Source organism: Sturnira hondurensis, unplaced genomic scaffold (assembly GCF_014824575.4).
Source record: "Sturnira hondurensis isolate 20B ecotype Veracruz unplaced genomic scaffold, ASM1482457v3 Scaffold0014112, whole genome shotgun sequence".
Lineage (NCBI taxonomy): Eukaryota > Metazoa > Chordata > Mammalia > Chiroptera > Phyllostomidae > Sturnira > Sturnira hondurensis.
Window position 1 is genome coordinate 279,862 of NW_028086743.1, and position 15,953 is coordinate 295,814.

General features: G+C 37.0%; 1 pseudogene; it reads right to left on the minus strand.

The window, feature by feature from the left end:
• Positions 1 to 13,530: 13,530 nt before the first annotated feature.
• On the minus strand, positions 13,531 to 15,669 carry LOC118998435 (cell division control protein 42 homolog; annotated as a pseudogene).
• Positions 15,670 to 15,953: the final 284 nt, after the last annotated feature.

A 15,953-nucleotide genomic window follows, 5' to 3' on the forward strand; every position in this document is an offset into this window, starting at 1 on the left:
CCAGAGTCCCCTTTTCCCCAAACCCTCCCCAACATTTGTTGTTTATTGCTTTGTTTATGATAGCCATTCTCACTGGTGTAAAGTGGCATCTCATTGTGGTTTTAATTTGCATCTCTCTGATACCAAGCAATATTGAGCATCTCTTCATGTGTCTCTGGATCCTCTGTCTGTCCTCCTTGGAGAAGAGTCTGTTAAAGTCCTTTCCCCATTTTTTAATTGGGATAGTTGTCTTCTTAGAGTGAAGTTGTGTGAGTTCTTTGTATATTTTGGAGAATAAACCTTTGTCTGAGGTATCATTGGCAAATATGTTTTCTCATACAGTTGGTTGTCTTTTTATTTTAATGCTGTTTTCTTTAGCTGCGCAGAAGCTTTATATTTTGATGAGATCCCATTTGTTTATTCTTTCCTTTATATTCCTTGCTTTAGGGAACATATCAGTAAAAATGTTGCTGCATGAAATATCTGATATTTTCCTGCCAATGTTCTCCTCTAGGACTTTAATGGTGTCATGCCTTATATTTAAGTCTTTCATCCACCTTGAATTTATTTTGGTGTATGGTGTAAGTTGGTGCTCAAGTTTCCTTTTTTCTGCATGTAGCTGTCCAGTTCTACCAACACCACTTGTTGAAGAGGCTATCTTTACCCCATTTTATGTTACTGTTCCCTTTGTTGAATATTAATTGACTGTAGAGAGCTGGGTTTATTTCTGGGTTCTATATTCTGTTCCATTGGTCTATGTGCCTGTTTTTATGCCAGTACCAGGCTCTTTTGATTACAGTGGCCTTGTAATACAGTTTTGATATCAGGCATTGTGATCCCTCCTAATTTGTTCTTCTTTCTTAACATTGCAGCTGCTACTATTCAGGGTCTTTTATGCTTCCATATAATTTTTGAAGTGTTTGTTCTATGTCTGTGAAATATGCCATTGGTATTTTAATAGGTATTGCATTGAATCTGTAAAATGCTTTGGGTAGTATGAACATTTTGATGATGTTAATACTTCTAATCCATGAACATGGTATAGGTTTCCATTTGTTTGTGTATTCCTTAATTTCCTTCTCAGTGCTGTGTACTTTTCTGTATACAGGTCTTTTACCTCCGTGGTTAGATTTATTCCCATATATTTTATTTTTGTTTTTGCTATTATGAATTGGGTTTATTTTTTGATTTCTGCTTCTGCTGATTCATTGTTAGTATACAAAAAATGACATTGATTTCTGGATATTGATTTTGTATCCCGCTATTTTGCCAAATTCACTTATTAGTTTGAGCAGTTTTTTGGTAGAGTCTATAGGATTTTCCATGTACACTATCATGTTATCTGCAAACAATGAAAGTTTTGTTTCCTCCTTTCCAATAAGAATGCCTTTTATTTCCTTTTCTTGCCTAATTGCTGAGGCTAAAACTTCCAATACCATATTAAATAGAAGTGGTGAAAGTGGACAACCTTGTCTTCTTCCTGATCTTAGTGGAAAAGCTTTTAGATTTTGCCCATTGTGTATGATGTTGGCTATAGATCTTTCATATATGGCCTTTATTATATTGAGGAATGCTCCCTCTATTCCCACTTTGCTGAGTACCTTTACCATAAATGGGTGCTGTACCTTAGCAAAAGCTTGTTCCACATCTATTGATATGATTATGTGGTTTTTGTTTTTGCTTTTATTTATGTGCTGTATTACATTTACTCATTTGTGGATATTGAAACATCCTTGCATCCCTGCGATGAATCCCACTTGGTCGTGCTGTATGATCTTTTTGATGTATTGTTGGATGCAATTTGCCACTATTGTGTTGAGGATTTTAGCATCTATGTTCATCAGCGATATTGGCCCGAAGTTTTCTTTCTTTGTTATGACTCTATCTGGTTTTGGAATTAGGATGATGCTGGCTTCATAAAAAGAGTTTGGGAGTTTCCCATCATTTGGGATTTTTTGGAATAGTCTGTGAAGAATAGGGGTTAGTTCTTCCTTAAATGCTTTGTACAATTCTCCTGTGAAACCATCTGGTCCGGAGATTTGGTGTGATTGGAGTTTTTTGATTACTGCTTCATTTTCATCTCCTGTTATTGGTCTGTCAGGCTTTCTACTTCTTCTTCATTGAGTTTTGGAAGATTATATTTTTTAGAAATTTGTCCATTTCACCTAGGTTTTCTAATTTATTGGCATACAGTTCTGCATAGTAATTTCTTACAATCTTTTCTATTTCTGTGGTATCATTAGTAATTTCCCCTCTTTCATTTCTGATTGTGTTTATTTGGGTATTCTCTCTTCTTTTCTTAATGAGCCTACTTAAAGGCTTGTCCATTTTGTTTATCTTTTCAAAAAAACCAACTCTTGGCCTCATTAAACCTTAGAATTGTGCTTTTAGTCTCTATGTCATTTAATTCTGCTCTGAATTTGTTTATCCCCTTTCTTCTACTTGCTCTGGGCTGTTTTTAATGTTGTTGTTCGAGTTCTTGCAGGCATAGGGTTAGGTTGTTTGTTTGAAATGTTTCTATTTCTTTAGGTAAGCCTGTATTGCAATGAACTTTCCTCTCAGGACTAACTTTGCTGTGTCCCATAAGTTTTGGGTTGTTCTGAGTTCATTTTCATCTGTTTCCAGGAAATTTTTTATTTCTTCCCTAATTTCAATCTTGACCCATTCATTGTTTAATAGCATGTCATTCAGTCTCCATAATTTTGGGTGTTTTGGGTTTTTTTCCCGTGGGGTTGGTTTCTAGTTTCAGTCCCTTGTGTTCAGAGAAAACACTTGGTATGATTTCAATTTTCTTGAAATTGTTGAGGCTTGTTTTGTGTCCTATTAAATGGTATATCTTTGAAAATGCTCCATGTGCATTTGAAAAGAATGTGTATTTAGCTTCTTTGGGATGAAGGGTTCTATATACATCAGTCAAGTCCATTTCATCTAGGTTGTTGTTTAATGCACCTATATATTTGTTGATATTTTGTTTGGAAGATCTGTCCATTTTTGACAGTGGGGTGTTAAAATCCCCTACTATGACTGTGTTGCTGTCAATATCTTTCTTGAAGTCTTCTAGGATTTTTCTTATATATTTGGGTGCTCTTTCGTTGGGTGCATATATATTTATAATGTTAATGTCTTCTTCATAGATTCTTCCCTTGAGTATCATTATTTTTTAATATATTTTATTGATTATACCATTACAGTTGTTCTATTCCCCCCTTCATTCCCCTCCATCCGCACACTCCCTCCCCCATCATTCTCACCCCCTTAGTTTATAACCACGTGTCTCAAGTTTTTAGATTCTGTATTTCCCTCACTATTCCTGCACTCCACCTATCTATTTTCTACCTGCCCTCTATGCTATTTTCTGTACCGTCTCCCCCCTTCTCCTCTTCCCACTCCCCTGTTGCTAACCCTCCATGCGTTCCTCATTTCTATGGTTCCACTCCTGATCTAGCTGTCCTCTAGGTTTGCTTTTGTTTTAGGTGTGGTTGTTAATAACTGTCCATTTGCTGTCCTTTCACTGTTCATATTTTTCATCTTCTTTTTCATATATAAGTCCCTTTAGCATTTCATATAATAAGGGCTTGGTGATGATGAACTCCTTGAACTTGACCTTATCTGAGAAGCACTTTATCTGTCTTTCCATTATAATGAAAGTTTTTCTGGATAAAGCAATCTTGGCTGTAGGTCTTTGGATTTCATGACTTGGAATACTTCTTTCCAGCCCCTTCTTGCCTGTAAGGTCTCTTTTGAGAAATCCGCTGACAGTCTGATGGGTACTCCTTTGTAGGTGACTGTCCCCTTATCTCTTGCTGCTTCTAGGATTCTCTCCTTCATTTTCATCTTGGCTAATGTAATTATGATGTGCCTTGGTGTGTTCCTTCTTGGGTCCAACTTCTTTGGGACTCTCTGAGCTTCCTGGATTTCCTGGAAGTCTATTTCCTTTGCCAGACTTGGGAAGTTCTCCTTTATTATTTGTTCAAATAAGTTTTCCACTCGTGGCTGTTTCTTTCCCCCTTCTGGTACCCCTATAATCCGGATCTTGGAACGTTTAAAGATGTCCTGGAGGTTCCTGAGCCTCTCCTCATTTTGTTGAATTCTCATTTCTTCATTCCTTTCTGGTTGGATGTTTCGTTCTTCCTTCTGGTCCATTCCATTGATTTGAGTCCCAGTTTCCTTTCCATCGCTATTGGTTTCCTGGACATCTCCCTTCACTTCAATTAGTTTAGCCTTCATATGTTCCTCTAATTTGTGACTATAATCAACCAGTTCTGTGAGCATCCTGATAAACAGTGTCTTGAATTGTGCCTCTGAGAGGCTGGCAATTCTCGGTCGCTTAGAGTTATTGGCTCTGGGACTTTGATTTCTTCTTGTGCCATCTTTTGGGCTGTTTGTGCCTGTTACGTAGCAGGATCAGAGCCCTAGGTGTTCACCAGAGCAGTGCAACTCAGTGGCTGGGTTGTGATGCTGTATGTGGAGGTGGGGCTAAAGAGGAGCAATGGCGTCCGTCTGCCGTCTCCTGCCGCGGCCCCCACACGTGCGGCAGCCGCCACCCTCACCAGGTCCAAGCGTTTTGTCCCACTGCATGCGAGTGTGCCACCGCCGTCAGCCCTCGCCCCCTGGGGCCTGCGTGGTCCGTCTCACTGTGCGCGAATGTGCGACCGAGGTCAGTCTGCCCCACACCCTGACTGGGTCCGGGCGACTTGGGCGCCTAGGTCAGGGGATCTGTCCTGCCCGACCCTGCTCGCTGCTGGCTCCGCCCCTCTTACCATCCCTGTTGAATGGTTAGATGTAGTCAGACTTCTGTATAATTCAATTTTCTGTCCTTTGGCTGTGTCTTTGTTCTCCAAACCTTTGTTGTATTCAAACTTGGTTGTGGGAGAAGGCACAGTGTTTCCACCTATGCCTCCATCTTGGCAGAATTTCCCTTTGAGTATTATTAAATGACCTTTGGGGTCTCTCTTTTGGCCCTTTTTTTGAAGTCCATTTTGTCTGATATTATATTCTCTACCCTGGCTTTTTTTTTCTTGACCATTTGCTTGAAAAATTTGTTTCCACTCTTTCACTTTTAGTCTGTGATGGTCTTTTGTCTTGAGGTGGGTCTCCTGCAGGCAGCATATGTGTGGGTCATGCTTTCTTATCCATTCTGCTATTCTATGTGTTTTGATTGGAGCATTTAATCCATTTACATTTAAGGTCATTATTGATATGTACTTATTCATTGCCATTTTTGTACCACAGTTCCTCTCTGTCTCTCTCTTTTCCTTCCTTTCCTTAAAGCAGTCCTTTTAGTATTTCTTGTAGAGATGGTTTGGTGGAGGCGTATTCTTTTAGACTTCTTTTGTCTTGGAAGTTCTTTATTTGGCCTTCTATCTTGATTGAGAGCCTTTCTGGGTAAGGTAGCCTTGGTTGTATGCCTCTATTTCTCATTACTTGACATATTTCTTGCCATTCTCTTCTTGCTTGGAGTGTTTCCATTGAGAAGTCAGTAGCTAACCTTATTGGGGCTCCCTTGTATGTTACTTCCTTTTTATCCCTTGCTGTTAAGATTCTCTCTTTGTCTTGGAATTTTGCCATTTTAATGATGATGTGTCTTGAAGTGGGCCTCTTTGGGTTCCTCTTGAATGGGACACTCTGTGATTCCTGGGTTTGCGTAACTTTTTCTCTCATAAAATTAGGAAAATTTTCCATCATTACCCTTTCAAATAGGTTTTGGATCCCTTTTTCTTCTTCTTCTTCCTCTGGTATGCCTATTATTCAGATATTATTACGTTTCATATTTACTTGCATTTCTCTTAGTCCCTCTTCATTCTTTCTGAGCCTCTTTTCCCTTTCTTGCTCTTTCTGGGAGAGTCTTTCTACTGTGTCGTCCAACTCACTGATCTGCTCTTCTGCCTCATCGACCCTGCTTTTCATTCTTTCTACTGTGTTCTTCAGTTCTGAAATTGTATTCTTCATTTCCTCTCGGCCTTTGCTGATAGTTTCTATTTCCTTTTTCATTTTGATATTGTTTGCGGAGAGCTCATTGTAGTTCCCCTCTAGTTTCTGGTAGCTCATTTTGAGCCCTTTGAATTTCCTGATAACTAGTGCTTTGAATTCAATATCTGATAGTTGACTTGCCTCTCTTTCATCTGACATTATTTCTGAGACTTTCACCTTTTCTTTCACTTGAGCATTGTTTCTTTGTCTTCCCATTGCTTATGAGACTCTTCTTGTTAGCCTCAGCTTCTTAACTTGATCTGTTCTGACTTCCTGGGTTTATGGTGTGAACTTCTGTGGTAGAATACCTGTGAAATTCAGTGGTGCAATCTCCTGCAGTTATTTTTATGTTCTCCACTTCCACCTACTCCTTTCTTTTTGTGTGTGTGATCAGTTGGAGGGGGACGCAAAATGGTTTATGACAGCAGGAGAGTACTTTATGATATTTACAGTCACAGCCGGTAGAGAAGAGATAGAAGATCTTTAGGCTATATATAGTGTTAACTGTAATCTTCAACCCATTGTGCCACTTTTCAGAAAACCTAGACCAAAGATAAGTCTCTTGTTGGGGAGGGAAGGCTTGTGAGTTGTATCTAGAAAACAGTGAGGTTGTGGGTGGTCAGTTTTTGAGGTAAGATGAGAGTAAAGAATAGTAAATAGACGTAGCATGTGAGCAAGTAGAGTTAATCACTACAGTAATAGAATTCAGGAACCTGTAAAGTGGGCTAAGACCCAAGAAGTGTGTTGTGAACTATTTACAGTGGTATAGAAAGAAAAGAGAAACCAATTCTCCCTCACCCTGCTGCAGCCAGGAAGACCAGAAGAATTGGCTTGGCTAGTTTAAAGCTAGCAGGAAGCTTTTTCTCCCCCTCTTCCTGTCTTTCTTTTTCTTTCTTTCTTTTTTAATTCCCACAGGTGAGAAAATAAAACCTGGAACTGTGAAAGGACTAGAGTTAGACCCAAAGAAGGGTCATCCCAACCGCTGAGACAGAGAGACAAATTTCATTTTGCTACTCCAGACAACTTGCAAGTTATTGTATATTTTTATTATTGTTTTTTTTTTGTTTTCACATTTTTTATTTTATTAGTATTTTTTAAATAATCTTCTTTCTATTTAGTCTTCATTGCTTTGTTTGTTAAATTGAATTGTTTGACTGGTTTCCCTGGTCTCTTTCATAGTGCATTTTTTATGTTCTGCCTTTCACTTCACATGTGTTCCAATAGCACACTATTCTAGGTCCTGTACTTCTTATTCTTGTTATCCAGATCACATAGATTCTGTCATATTATTAGTGCTCCATTACTATTGTAAATATTTGCTGTTCCACACAATTGCAAATACTACACAGCACCCCTCCCAGATATTAGCCCACTTCATGGTTTCCTGAACTCTATTACTTTTGTGGTTAACTCTATTCTCTCACACACTACACCTATTTTCTATCCTTTACTCTCACTGTACCCCATGATCTGACCTCCCACAATCTCACTGCTTTCTAGATCCAACTTACAATCCTTCCCCCTCCCAACAAGAGTCTTATCTTCTTTCCACATATTCTAAAAAGTGGCTATTTGTGTGAAATATCACAGTTAACACTATACATACCCAAAGGATCTCCTATCTTTTCTCTGTGGGTTGTTAGTTTACATAACATAGAATACACTCCCACTTTCTTAATCCATTTTGCATTCCCCTTCCAACTCATCACGAAAAAAGAGTACATGGGACCTGTGAACACCAGGATACCTGCTGGAAGAGGAAACCCACCAACAAAGGAACTACCAACAGATAACAACAGAAGAAGGTGAAGAAGGGAGTGGAAGACACACTAACTCAACCCGGGACCTGTCTAGAAATACAACTAAATAGTGGAGAAATTACCCAGAACAACTGAAAAAAGAAAGAACAAGAGAGAAGCCTCAAAACATTGTACAAATGGAAGAAACAACTTCAACACAATCTGCCCACATCCGCACAACAGAATACAAGAGATGGTGGATACAGCGACCCTCAGTTAACCAGCTAGAGGGAAGAACCCACTAAAAAAAGACCCAGCAGCAGTTAAAACCCAAAGACTTACAGAGAGCCAACATAAATGACAGCCCAAGACCAGGGAGCTCAGATCAAAAAGACTATACTGCTGAATCTCACAGGCCTTCTACCATAAAAGTTCACACCATAAAACCAGGGAGTCAGAACAGAACAATTTAAGAAGCAGAGGCTAACAAGAAGACTCTCACAAACAAGGGGAAGACAAAGAAACAATCCCCAAATAAAAGGAAAAGAGAAAGTCTCAAAAAGAATGCTAAATGAAATAGAGGCAAGTCAACTACCAGATATTGAGTTCAAAGCAATGGTTATAAGGAAGCTCAATGAGCTCACAGAGAATTACCAAAAACTACAGGGAAACTACAATGAACTCACTGAAACTATATCAAAAGGAAACTGGAAATAGATACAATTAACAAGGACCAAGAGGAAATAAAGAATACACTTTGTTAACTGAAGAACACAGTAAAAGAATTCAAAAGCAGACTAGATCAAGCAGAGGACTGAATCAGCAAGCTGGAGGATAAGGGAGAAAAAAACACCCAGAAAGAGCAAGAAAAGGACAAGAAACTCAGGAAGAATGGAAAGGTGTTACGAGAACTGCAAGATAACATGAAACATAATAATATCTATGTAATATGGATACCAGAAGGAGAAGAAGAAGAGCAAGGGATTGAAAATCTGTTTGAAAAAGTAATGATGAAAAAATTTCCTAATTTGATGAGAGAAAAAGTCACACAAATCCAGGAAACACAGAATCCTAATCAAGAGGAACACAAATAGGCCCACTTCAAGACTCATCAAAATTAAAATGGGAAAATTCGAAGACAAAGAGAGAATCTTAAGGACTGCAAGGGAGAAATAGGAAGTAACATGCAAGGGAGCCCTGATAAGACTATCATCTGACTTCTCAATGGAAACACTCTAAACCAGAAGAGATTGGCAAGGAATAATCCAAGTAATGAAAACCAAGGGTCTACAACTGACACTACTTTGTCCACCAAGGCTCTCAATTAAAATGGAAGGCCAAAAGAGCAGCTTCCTGAATAAAAGAAGCCGCAAAGAATATACTTCCTGCAAACCAGCCTTGCAAGAGATGCTAAAGGCTCTGCTTTAAAAACAGGAAGAAAAACAGTGAGAGAGAGAGAGAGAGAGGAACACAGGTACAAAAAATGGCAATGATTAAATACCTATCAATAATAACCTTAAACATAAAAGGATTAAATGCTCTAATCAAAAATCATAGAATAGCAGGATGAATAAGAAAACATGACCCATACATATGCTGCCTTACAAGAGACCCACCTCAGAACAAAAGACCTACACAGACTTAAAGTGAAGGGCTGGAAACAAATATTCCAAGAAAATGAACAGGAAAAAAAGGATAATTGTAGGACTGTATAAGTGTAACTACTCCTTTACTGTTAAGGGGTTGAAATTACATTCAACCCTTTGAAGGCAACTGCAAGGCTGATGTGGCCCACAGTGAAAATTAGTTTGACACCCCTGACCCTGGAATTTCACCTCTCCCTAAAATTTATATTGTTGTACAAAGTAGTTGGTATTTCCAAGTACTTGTGCATACCCAGGGATAAACACCACAATATTGGAGGGTCATGACTGTCATGAAAGACAACTAATTGAAAAACTGACCAACACATCTTAACCTTTCCTTCAGCTTGTACTAACTTGAGACAGGATTCTTCCTGATTCTAGGTCCTGATGTCCCTTTTTATGAATAATTGCTTTTAACAACTTTTAACTGTATTTTCCCATATGGATGTTTCCCTTTTGATTTTGCTAATGTTTAGCCACATTGAAGCTTTTTAAATTGATGTAGTCCCATTTGTTTATTCTTTCCTTTATATCCCTTGCTCTAGGGGATGTCAGCGAAAATATTGCTGCATGGAATATCTGTAAGTTTCCTGCCTATGTTGTCCTCTAAGGGCTATTATGACATCATCATGACTTATATTTAAGTCTTTTATTCATCTTGAGATTATTTTGGGTTATGATGTCAGTGGGTGGTTGAGTTTTATTTTTTGGCATGTAGCTGTCCAGATCTCCTGACACCATTTGTTAAAGAGGCTATTTTTACTTCGTTTTATGCTTCTGCCCCCTTTGTTGAATATTAATTAACCATAGAGATTTGGGATTATTTCTGGGCTCTCTGTTCTGTTTTATTGATCTATGTTCTTATGCTAGCACTAGATGTTTTGAAAACCTTTGCCTTGTAATGTAATTTGATATCAGGAATTGTAATCTCTCCTACTTTGTTTATTTTTTCTCAAAATGCTGAGGCTCTTCAGGGTCATTTATAGTTCCAAATAAATTTTTGAAATGTTTTCCCTCTGTTTGCAAAATATGTCATTGGTATTTTAATAGGAATTGTGTTATATTTATAAATTGCTTTGGGTAGTATAGACATTTTGATGATATTAATTCTTCTAATCCATGAAGAAGGTATATTATTCCATATATTTTTGTCTTCCTTAATTTCTTTCCTCAGAGTTGTGTAGTTTTCTAAGTACAGGTCTTTTACCTCATTGGTTAGGTTTATTCCTAGGTACTTTATTTTTCCTGTCACTATAGCAAATTGAATTTTTCTCTAATTTCTGTTTCTAAAAGAACAGTTCAAAGGATCAATAAACATAGGAGAAGTTTCTTTGAGGAGACAAAGAAAATTGTTGTTGTTGTTCCTCCAGTCCTTATACATGTAGGATTAGGTTGTTTATTTGACCTGTTTCTATCTTTTTTTACATAGGCCTGCATTGTGATGAACTTTCCTCTTAGGACTGTCTTTGTTATATGTCATAGCTTTTGGACTGTTGTGTGTTCATTTCTATTTGTTTACAGAAATTTTTCTGATTTCTTCTTTGATCTCATTATTGACCCATTCATTATTTAATAGCATGCTATTCAGTCTCCACTTCAGACAGGGGTTTGATTTTCAAAATATATAAATAACTCAAGTGACTCCATACCAGGAAAACAAACAATTCAGCTTAAAAATTGGCAGAGGACCTGAACAGATACTTCTCCAAGGAGGGCCCATAGACATATGAGAGGATACTCAGCATCATTATTCATTAGAATCATGCAAATTAAAACCACAAGGGGATATCACTACACACTAGTCAGAATGGCCATCATAAACAAATCAGTACACAAAAAGCTCTGGAGAGGTTGTGGAGAAATGGGAACTCTAGAGGTTGTGGAGAAATGGGAACTCTAGTACACTGTTGGTGGGAATGCTGACTGCTTCAACCTCTGTGGAAAACTGTACGTAATTTCCTCAAAAAACTAAAAAAGAAACTGCCTTTTGACCAGGCAATTCTATTGCTGGGATTATACCTTAAGAATCCTGAGACACCAATTCAGAAGAACCTACCCACTCCAATGTTCATTGCAGCATTATTTATAATAGTCAAGTGCTGGAAACAACCTGAATGCTCAATAGTAAGTAAATGGATAAAAAAAATAGGGGTACATTTACACAACAGAATACTATGCAGCAGGAAGAAAGAAGAAATTCCTACCCTTCAAAATGGCATGGATGGAACTGGAGAATATTATGCTAAGTGAAATAAGTCAGGTGGTGAAAGACAAATACCATAGCATGTCACCTATAAGTGGAACCTAATCAACAAAGCAAAAAATGAGCAAAGTAGAGCCAGAGACTTTGAAATAAAGGACAAACTGATAGTGAGTGACCATAAGGAAGTGGAGGAGGGCGATAATGGGGAAAGAAGAGAGACCAGGGAGAATAAGGGGAAAAAGGAAGGACAACTGTAGTTGAACAACAATTTTTTAAAAATCAATGTTTTCAAAAGGTAAAAAACTCTTAATTATAAGTCCTTTACCTTCCCCTTTGAGGTGTAAATTTTTAAAGAAATTTTTGTTTGTTTAACATATCTAAAAATAATACACACACCAAGCATTATATTAAGGCATTAGAAAATACTGGTTCAATAATAATGAATCTACAAAAAATTAATATTTGGAGAAGGTGTAGAAGATAATCTAAACATTTAAAAATTTGGAAACTGAAACCAAAATAGGCTGATAAAATCCCTATTAATACTTATGAAGAGTCATCATAAAATTCTATGGTTTTAATTAAACTAGAGATCCTCAGTTGGCTGCTTTAGTGCTCCTCATGCAAAACAGAAATAAGAGGATTCTCTTGTCTGGTGCCATGTTGTTAAATGTTTTCCCCATTCCCACTCCATACCTAGCTTTTCAAGAAGCAGGTCTAACTCTTCACAACTTGAAAGAAGATGTGAATCATTCTACAGACATTTATCTTTTAGTACCACCCTTCATATTTTGCTGTGTATATTGTGCACTTTTTGCCCAAAATTTTTAGGAAAAAATAAGGGTGCACATTATACATGGGTGGTACCTGAAACACCTTGTATCTGTTCTTATGTTTTGTAATTATTTGTTACATAAAATTTCTTGGACCATTATTAAAAAAACAAATGCCAAAATTTATTTATAATATAAAAAACAAGCATATAAATAAATTAATAACTTAATTAATTAAAAATTAAAGCAAAGGATTTTTCCTGAAAATTTGGGCCAAAACTGTGGGTGCACATTATACATGACAAAATATAGGTATATAGCAAGCCTTCAGTTGCATTCTAGGAACACCATATCATACACTGTTAAGCCACATATCTGTGCTATGTGGCGACAACTGTACTTGAACAACAATTAAAAGCCACATATCTGTGCTAAGTACATAAGACAATGAATGAGTTACAGGGAAAAAATGTTCTTTGAAATTACATACTGAATTCATTTGGTGTATTTCAAGAGGTGCCACATTCTTCCTCATTTAACAGTGAAAGAAGTCCATTTTGATGAGTTCCATTAAATACTAAACCCATTCAAGGGTAGAGCGGAAAGGCAACTTTCAAAAAGGAGTATGTTATTGAATGAGGCATTTTCTATACTACTTCCTATAAGCACCAGGTGGGGAAAATGTTTTCTAAACCAGATCTAGGAAGTGAAATATGGAAATACTTCATCCTTCTCCTCTAAAAGATGATCCGATTGTTAATGGCCTTTTAAAAGTGATTAAATAAAAACAACACAATACAAAATAAACAAAAATCTCCCTCTTCCATTGCCCCCCAAAAAATACCTGTATGTCCCAGATTACTCTCCAGAGAGGAACTCAGGAGCAGCTTCCACATTACCTAATTTGGTACAGAGTCATCACAAGCATGCCTTGTTTTAAAATAATAATTCAAAAATTGAAACAACAAAGCAAACACTAGTACTGATCACTTTTCTCACAATACAGAATTACTCAAAATTAACTCATATTGACAGGGGGAAAGGGACCATACCTATGATCTTTTTCTCACATGAAGGCCTATGGGTAATTGAAGGACATCTGTCATTATTACAGAAACAGTTTTTAATTTTTAATCTGTAGTTTGATTTAAACATTGCTTTTAGTATTGTGTCAAAACCAGCTGTGGAGAGAAGTTCACAATAACACACAACTTTGTAAGTTATGGAAGCTCCAGGGCAGCCAACATTGCCTTGGCAAATGCATTCTTTAGGCCTTTCTGGGTAAGTGCAGAACACTCCACATACTTGATGGCCTTCAAGCTGGGTTTTCACCAGTCTCAGGAATGCTAGGCTTTGGTCATTCTTGGCAAGTGTCTGAATAATAGAGGGGTCATCTCTGAGATTGGGTCCCAACATGCAAGAAAGTAGTCTTTGGGCAGTGGTAAGTTATGTGAAGCAACCAGTTACCCTTTACATTCTCAAATGCAGATGAAGAAATGACTAAAAGACAAACTAGAAATGAATTTGTAGATAACTCAGTGGTCATAGTCTGTCATAATCCCCTTGCCCTGAAGTATCAAAAATTTTCAGAGGGTGTGGATTTTTTCTCCACCAATCGTAACTGCAACTGTAGTTGTCAAAAATAGTTGATACATATTTGGATGGAAATGTATTTGCTGTGTAGGATATGAACAGAGTTTTATCAATGGCACCATCATGCACAACAACTCACCTAACTACACTGCTGAAAAATTTTCTATCCACTTTAGATATTTTGATTCTGATAATGACCTCAACTTCTCTGCCAGGGCTACAATGTAAAAAAATTTTTAAAGCTTCTTGCCAATTTTACAACTAAAGGCTATTTTCTTTTTCTTATCCTCCTCTTTTTAAATTGTTGTTCAAGTACAGTTGTCTCCATTTTCTCCCCACCATGCCCCTCCACCCCACCCATCCCTGCCTCCCACTCTTGAACCTACCCACTTTGGCTTTGTCCATGCGTCCTTTATACATATTCCTTGATGGGCTTTCCCCTATTTTCCCCCATTATCCCTGTCTCTCCTCCCCTCTGGTTACTATCAGTTTGTTCTTTATTTCAATGTTTCTGGTTATATTTTGCTTTCTTATTTGTTTTGTCGATTAGGTTCCACTTATAGGTGAGATTATATGGTATTTTTTTTCACTACCTGGCTTGTTTTATTTAGCATAATGCTCTCCAGATCCATCCAAAGGATATGGGAACTGTCTCTTTGAAATGTAATCATTGAGAATAATAGTGCTCCAATTTCCCAGTTTCTGCAGGAGAGTAAGTGCTTAACCTCAGAGAATACCTTTTTCTAAGTTTCAAAACTGTTTCAGGTCATAAAGATACAAGAAAGTTTATTCTTGCTTTGAGTAAAACCAATTAACAAACACAAAAGCCAAAGATCTTCCTATCATTCAAGCTCTTAGAGTCTCTACCATATTTTATTTCAGTGGAGTTGAGTTCAGACTTTGGTATCTCTCCCCTATTGTAATAGCTTTAAATAGAATCTTCCTTAGCTGCATAGCACAGTACACCAAAAGTCATGGATTAGCTCTCTAGAAATGCTACAGTACACCAACAATTTTTCTTTGAAACAACCTATAGCAAAAATTAGCAGGATGGATGGACCAAACAAGGGTAGAATTTAAATAAGAATAAAACTAAATTTAGTAGGATAAGGAATGATATGGGGTAAACATAGCAAAAACAATTAGTCAAAATATTGAGAAAGGGGAGTCGCTAGTTACAAAAAATATAAAAATAAATTATTTAGTAGAAGAGTTAAATGTCACAATAGATAACAGCCTTGGAACAAATTAGAGAAAAAAGGAAAGAAGAAGAAATTTACCATGAACAATATTATTAAAAAATTAAGAGTAGAGAACATAAAATAAAAAAGATAGAGAGGTACAAGTGTTAACATCTCAATGATAGGAACCCCAGAAAGGGAAAAAGCCCTCAATATAATTGGAAATGTATAACAAAATAATAGTTTAAAAATGACATAGGTCTAAAAACTTAATAAAAATATTATTTATCCAAAGATAATTCTAAACCCAAGAGAAAAATCTATGAAATACCTATACACACAAATTACATGGAAAATATTATGCCAATGGTTAATGCAGTGCTTAAAGAAAGAAGAGAGCTTTGAATAGATTATTTATTTAGAAAAAAACTGGAGTTTATTTTTTTAATTTTTAGATTTTTGATTAATTTATTTATCTTTATTTTATTATTTTTTAATTGTTTGAATACGGTTGTCTCCATCTTCCCACCACAACTTTCTCCCACCCCACCTATCCTGATCTTCTACCCTCAATCCTTCCCCCATTTGGCTTTGTCCATGGGTCCTTTATACATGTTCCTCCATGACCCTTTCCCTTTTTCTCCCCTTATCTCCCTGCCCACCTTCCCTTTGGTCACTGTCAGTTTGTTCTTTATTTTAATGTCTCTGGTTCTATTTTGCTTGCTTGTTTGTTTTGTCAATTAGGTTCCACTTGTACATGAGATCATAGGGTATTTGTCTTTCACTGCCTGGCTTATTTCACATAGCATAATGTTCTTCAGTTCTATCCATGCTCTTGGAAAGGATATGAGCTTCTTCTTTCTGCTGCC